The sequence below is a fragment of the Halyomorpha halys genome, unplaced genomic scaffold (genome assembly GCF_000696795.3).
Source record: "Halyomorpha halys isolate HHAL.00 unplaced genomic scaffold, Hhal_1.1 Scaffold37.1, whole genome shotgun sequence".
In the NCBI taxonomy this organism is placed as follows: domain Eukaryota; kingdom Metazoa; phylum Arthropoda; class Insecta; order Hemiptera; family Pentatomidae; genus Halyomorpha; species Halyomorpha halys.
In genome coordinates, this window is record NW_027106407.1 from 813485 (window position 1) to 820875 (window position 7391).

The 7391-nt window shown below is 31.3% G+C and overlaps 1 long non-coding RNA gene across 1 annotated transcript in view; it reads right to left on the reverse strand.

Moving 5' to 3' along the window:
* Positions 1-423: 423 nt before the first annotated feature.
* The window catches only part of LOC136795136 (uncharacterized), a 21947-nt gene continuing 14979 nt past the window's right edge, over positions 424-7391 (reverse strand). Inside the window, exon 2 of the long non-coding RNA XR_010842691.1 lies at positions 424-590. This is a non-coding gene — a long non-coding RNA (uncharacterized lncRNA). The remainder of the gene's footprint in view (positions 591-7391) is intronic.

Below are 7391 nucleotides of genomic sequence, written 5' to 3' on the forward strand. Positions count from 1 at the left end.
CAGAATAAAATTATAGAATGAATAAAAATCTTGAGTATCCTCCTAGATACTCGAAACTTTAGAATAAGGGGTAAAAAGACATTTGCCAATGGATCTTCTAACCGTAATAATAAAAGAAGAGGGAGTAAGGTGAATGAAGTTCCTTTGATCATGAATATTCAAAACAGAAAATTGCAACCATTGAAGCACTGAATTACTGAATGAGCACTGATTCACACATATTAAGCATAAAAAATAAAGTTAAAGAATAAATTGTGAAGGAAGAGTAAAACTCTGCACCACCTATTAGAGTTAATGATTTTTATGTAAAATATTCTTTTCTCTGGTGATATAAGAAAATTAATATTCAATAGATAGATTTATGAAGAAATGTAATTAAATTACTAATTAGTTTATTAAAGATAACTTATTACTATAACTTACCCCCTCCCAACAAGAAGCCTCAGCGCTTCGAGGTGGCCGCTATGAGCAGCCCACAACGTTGGGGTCATGCCGTCTTCATCTTTGGTATTTGTGTCTTTTTTTGTGGCTTCTTTTAAAATTTCCAAAAGGCCGTCCTGAGCAGCCTTGTGGAACCGACCAGCCATGATCTAGAGCATAGAAAGATAAGCTTTAATAGATTAGTATTTGGCCATCATTTACTTAATGTCTTAGTCACTCCGTCAATGGGAGGATTCATGAAGTATTAAATATCAAAACTTTAAACATGCTAAATGTTGTAAGTATAGGATTGTGAGCAGCCTAATTTAAAAATCCTTGTTGCTAGGCGGCTAGCAGATTAAGAAAATCGATTCTCAAAAGTGACACTTCGGGCTAGACGAATTTATTGAAGGACTTGCTGCCAAATCCAAGGAACATATCTATGTTCAATAAACAATTTCAGTTTCGTACGATTTTTCTTTTTTGACAATACAATTTTGAGAAACTCAGTTTTTTGGACTCAGAACTTCCTTTGAAAACTGAAATTCGAATTTTTTTACAATCGCAAAAGTTTCCATTACTGTATACTACATATTTGGTAAGTAAAAGTAAAACTAAAAAAAAAAAAAATAATAATAAATAAATAAGAGAAATAATAAAAAACTTAAAAGCCAGTTACGATTATGTATCGCCAAGTCTCATATCTGTCTCATAGCTTGAAGCAGTAAAACAAATGCCCAGTTTTAAAGGTTTTTTTATAGGTTGTTACTAGGGGTATAAATATAGGTATATTGCATGTCAAAAATATTGAATTTAAATGTAAAAGGAAACAATGACTTCAGGAGAATCTGAAATTATTCTTTTTTTAAATCACCACATATCTCTGCTCCCTAAAAAAATCACCAAGGGAGGAATTTTTCAAGTACAATTATGACGGTTTACCACCTTCAAGTAAATCCATTTTTTAGCTCGCTTGTCCTATGAACTCGATTTCACCAAGTTAACAGTTGCGTCATTAATCTTCCAGACCAGCGACATGTTGTAATCATTTTCTGAAATAGTTTTTCCCAAATTTGGAATCTGGACATTGCTTGCAGGTAACTCAAGAAAATCTTAAAGCTTCAAGGGAGCTTGGCGGAATGGAGTATTGGAACTAAATCTGTAATCAATTAGAGATAAGCCTGATTCAAGATGTGTTAAACAGTTCTCTGATAGTCGAGCAAGACACCACATGGGACAAATAAGTTTTGCGTACTCTTTGCACGTGCTCAATACGATTGCGAGTGGTATTGAAGAACAGTTATCCACCAAAATCGAAAAAGATTGACAGGAAACAACATGGCTACCTTATACACCGATTAGCTTAAGATCACTTAACAGCTTATTCCGAGCATGAAATCGATTCATTGTAAAATAACTTTAGAGACGGTTATTGTTACTACACCAACTCTTTCGCCTAATATTACTAATAATGGTGAGCTATGGTTACTAGCTTATAAAACAGCCTGAATTTGATAGGTAATCATTGAAGCCACAAAGGATGAAAAATATTCCGTGAATTTCCTAATTTCTTAGTCTTTTCCCGTCTTCTGAATTCACGTCAGTAATAGCAGAAAGCGAGGTCTTTTGGTAAATATATTAAAGAAGCGATACCTAAAATATATAAAGTAAATATAATTGCTTAGAATTGCTGTGTTTCGAATGTAAGCCAAAATATATTATTTCAAATCCATGACTGGATGGTACCATATAGTCAGGAAAAAATTGGAGTTTAAATCTCTTATATCCAAGATAAGGGTTTTGATAGCATAGAATCATGAGGAATTATATATAAGTTAGCTATGTGTAAACTGTAAATAATAATGATAAACAATAACAATGTTACGATCAAAATAGTTTTAAACAGAGTTTTTTCAAGATAAGTTAGTCCCATGTTTTTTTTTATCAATTAACCTGATCTTTAATAAACAGTTACTTGTTCTCATAAAAAGTGTAACATCTTCCATCAGTTTAATCGTAATTTATATAGATCTAAAGTGATGCCTAGAAAATCGAATTAAAAGTTGAGAAGGGTGAGAACCATAACAATTTTTAGTTTTATAGTTTATATCTAACTATTACTAACCAATTTCATCTAAATGGATCTGGAATTTACAATGACTGTAACTTAAAATACATGAAAATAAACGATAAAACTATGATGTGGTCTAAGGTTCGTGACTGGAATTGTTCTAAAAATTGAAATGTATAAAAAAGATTATGCATATCTATTTTCGAAGAGTGTACTCACTATTTGCCAACAACAAATAGGATAGGACTGACCCCAAATTTATCCGAAACTCTCGCAGATGAGGAAGCTAAAATAACACGAGTATTTGAATTTTTAAAAGCACATCGCCTTCTTTATAAATTATAACTCCTCTTCGATTTTTATGTTTTTTATTTATTTATTTTTATTTTATTTTTTTTAAAAAATTATTTTTCAATTTTTTTTATTTTTTATTTATTTTATTTTTTTTTTACTTTTATCATCCCATAGGCGTTGATGACCAGAGGGTTTTACGCCTTTAAGCAACAATCAACAACAACAAGATTATGCATAACATACTACAAATTTTAACAAATAGTATTTATTTTAATAAACTGTTAATTCTTAGAGACAAGATTAAAACTTAACTCCACAGAGAGCAGCGACAAGAAACCTTTCTATGGAAACATAAAAAACGAACGAAGTATTGATCGTAAGAGGGGTAGAAAGAACTACAGCTAAAGTGTTAGAAGTACTAAGTTTCAACAATTCGTTTAAATTATAAACTGATATGAAGAGGGGAAAACAGTTAAAGAAATAAAATTGATTTATTTCATATAACGTAATATTTGATGTAAAAATCGAGATGTTATATTATGAGGTTTCAGTGTGGTCACTGGCGGCAGGGTAGGGTGAAAAGAAAAGTATTGTTTGTTATTGTGAATAGTTAATAGTATCAATTATTATGATTTTTGCCTCAAATCGTTTTAAATGGATTCTGACTAAAGAATAAGGTGATAATATTTTAATGGATTTGTTATGATGGAAATTAGATCGGTAACTCATGGCTCAAGTAATTAACAAGTCTTTACCTATAACATTGTGAGCGAATATCAATTTTTTCTTTAGATACAATAGATATCTTAAGTATGGACAATAAAAAACATAAGATAAACAGGTCAAGTTCTTTATAAAATCATTAACGCTTTATTATAGTATCCATTTACATACAAACAAGATTACTATTTAAAGGTCCACAATTATTCAGGAAGGTAAAATTAAAATTAATTTTGAACCTTGAACCTTGAAAGAAGTCGTTGTAATGAAGGTTTCGGAAATAGCATAAACACGTCATTAAAGCCGGCAGGTGTTGGGGGCATAACGTTCCGGTTGGTGTCAGGTGACCTCAGGCAAAGAGGAAGTTCGCTTCCGCTACCCACGTACTATCATCTTTATTGTTTTTTTAAACTGAGACCTGGTTTATGCAGCTTTGACTTCATACAACACAGGAGCTCGATACAGCCCAAGGAAAATATATCTGCAAATGGAAAATAGCTGACTGACCGTGTGTAAAAATGAAAGGAAGATGGTTCGTGTGCGGTCGAAGAAAAACTTAAATAGTGATTAAACCATTGATATTGATCCAACGTTTCGCCTCACGTTGCACGGCTTCATCAGGGCTAAAATAAGATACAAACACTAAAACGATGTAAACATAAACGAACATCATTTAATTTACTATTATTTATTAAAACGTCATTTAAGTGTTTGCATCTTATTTTAGCCCTGATGAAGCCATGGAACGTGGGGCGAAACGTTGGATCAAGTTTTTCTTTGAACCGCACCTGGACCATCTTCCTTTTAATATCTGCAAATAATTTAAAAAAACTAGTTCCTATCACTCTTAAAATGTAAACGCATTTCTGTCGATTCTATTAATTAGCTATCTAATTAAATAAAATAACAAATTAGGTTTTAGTTTTTTGCCTCTAAACCTTGCATTTCACCAAAAAGAATATGGTACAAAAAATTAAGCGGTATTAAATTATGCGTTTAATAATTGCCATCACTTATTAATTAAGTCATGAGAATGTCCCAAACCAAAAAAACTATTTTTTTATTCTTCACATTTTGCCCGGCATATGAATCCGAACATAACACGGACAACCGGATTTGGTTGTTTAGGACCATATCAATTAATTTATAATGTACTCATTAAATTATTTACTTTTCACTAGGATCTACTGTTTAGGATTTACAGGGGAAAAAAAGATTATAATTTCTACTTCGTTACTTTATCAAATTAATTAGCAAACCAGTAAGAATTTTAGTTTTGGAAAAGCGTTTCCATGTTAAATTTAATAAAAACTGTGTTTTAAAAAATTATTTAGCATTTATATGTATAACCGATACTCTTTCTATGGGGTGGCTTTGTAGGTTGTAACAACGACCGCTTTTGACCATCCGAAACTACTAGTATAAGTGCCGGGAAGAAAAAAAGGCAGTTGTCTCACCCCAATTTTTTATTACTTTAATGAAAACTAAGTATAATTACTAGTAAAAACTGATGAGTCTCCCAGTATAGGTAGGGGGAAAAAATGGCGGCTGTTTCAAACCCTTAAAAAAAACATTAATTTTTCATTCGGAGCTCTATATCATAAAAACTACCAACAACACTAGAAAATCTAAAAGAACAATATTTAAAGAAGAATAAGTTTTCTGAAATATGAGCCATAATAGGGCTATTTACGTCCAATAATTCTCGAGATATAACCTTTTAAAAAGCTACATTTCATCAACAAAATCAGTACTTGAGATATAGCTAAGGTCATGACTTTAATCTAATGAGGAAATCATGTAAAAATCTCTAACTAAATGGAGAGGCAAAGAAATAATTCCTTCAAACAGTAAACTACACAATATGTACGAAATAAATTTAAAATTACATAAAAATGACAATTTATTAATTTAGGTTAAATAAATAGTTATTCAGATTTCTGATCAAATTGACTACTAGTAAGTAATAATGAAAATGTAGATTTTAAAAATGTTTTTATCTCACATGGTTGTCATCTTTAGGTTCACAACATAATACTAAGGAACATATCCAGCATGATAGACAACTTATGTCTCCGACATTGCAGTTCCAATTAAGAAACAAATTGGAAGATATGGTTATTCGACGTGTTTTAGGACTGTATATTTTTCAAATTAAAATTAAAATAAAAAAGTTTTATTTTTTGTTTAAAGCCATTTTTACATTTTACTACATTTTATTATATATATGTTCATTTTTCATAAACATATATACAATAAAATGCATAGAAGAATATAATTTTCCTTCATCAAGTCATTATGTAACAGCATCAAATGCTCATTCATATCAAATGATAGTAAAATTGAAAAATAGATTAATGAAAAGTGAAAGTACTTTCAATTGGAAGCCCAAAAGCACGACCATAAAAAAGAAGGAATGCAGTATAGCTCTTTTTTTATTATTTTTTTTTTTTTATCTAATCTGGTAAGTCACGGGTCGTGTCTGTTACGAACACCTGGCACGTCTCAGTTTCACAGTCCCTGCACCCGCTGGCAGCCCGGGGTCTCCTTGGGGTTTGTGAAAAAAGTACAAATACATTTCAATTGAAAAAGGGAAAAGTCACCTTAAAGGATAAATTGAAAATGCTAGACATTTTAAACTTGAAAAGAGATAATAAATGGAAGCATAGGGTCGAAATAACGGATATCCAACATGGGAACAAATAAACAAACCCTAATTCAAACTTAGGTTTTCCTCTATATCAGCGATTTCCAACAGGAGGGTCGAAGAACTCCAATAACATTTGTAGAAGAAAAGATCTGGAGGCCATCTTCCTTTCAGACGCCTAGGAGGATTGCTAGGTACTGAAGGAGAAGCCAGGTTAGAAACAAGTGGGTTTGGGTAGTTGGGAAGTTTATCATGGAAGGATTAGTATTAGGTTTTGATCAAATCGGCAGCATATGGAACAATGAAGTCATGATGGATGATTTGATTTGTGAAGTAGGGAGAATTAAGGATTGAATACGAGAGGAACCCCAAAGCTCAACTCCATAAGTCCAGGTAGGCCTTATTATAGTCATGTAAATAAGTCTCTTGTGTTTAGTTGGAAGTTTGGACCGATTGTCAAGTAAAAGTTGTCATAGTCGATGAGCCAATGAGATTTCTAAAGCGATGTTTATTGAATTAGAATAGCCGAGTATATTAGATGACAACAGTTGTCCGACCAGTTTCTTAAAATGTTAAAATAATTATTTATTTAATTCGATGAAAAATAATTTTAATAACCTAAGTAACGCAAATCTTAGGGACACTTTTCGATCCATAATCTATTTTTTACACCACAGAATAAATTAAAATATTTATCTTGGAAGAAGATAGTTGACCTTATGAAATAGGTAGTCCGGGCAGCGGTCAATAAAAGTACAAACTTCCAACAAACTATCTTCTATTTATTTCACCAATCTATCTTTCAATTACTTTTTCTATTAGTATTATGTTACTATTACTCTATTTATATGTATTTACAATTTTATCACACATGACTGTACCTATTATTAATTATTTTGCTACTAATCTGATATTTAAATTTCCTAAACTTCATTTGTCCCTTTCTTTTAAAAATATTTTTTATAATTTTTAACGCCCTTTGTATATATGTATTCTGGTTTTCTTATCACATAATACAATCTTTGTATCTCGTTTTCATTTAGCCATAACGAAACCCTGCAAAGTGGGGCGAAACGTTGTTTACCGTTAAATAGTTTTGTCTTGTTGTTTTTTTTGTTTTTTTTTTACTATTTTGTACAAATTATTTCAAGTAAATTACAACGGCGCTTATTCATCCCTATTTCGTCAGTCTGCTGGTGTACCTCAGGGTAGTATCCTTGGTCCTATTATTTATACAGT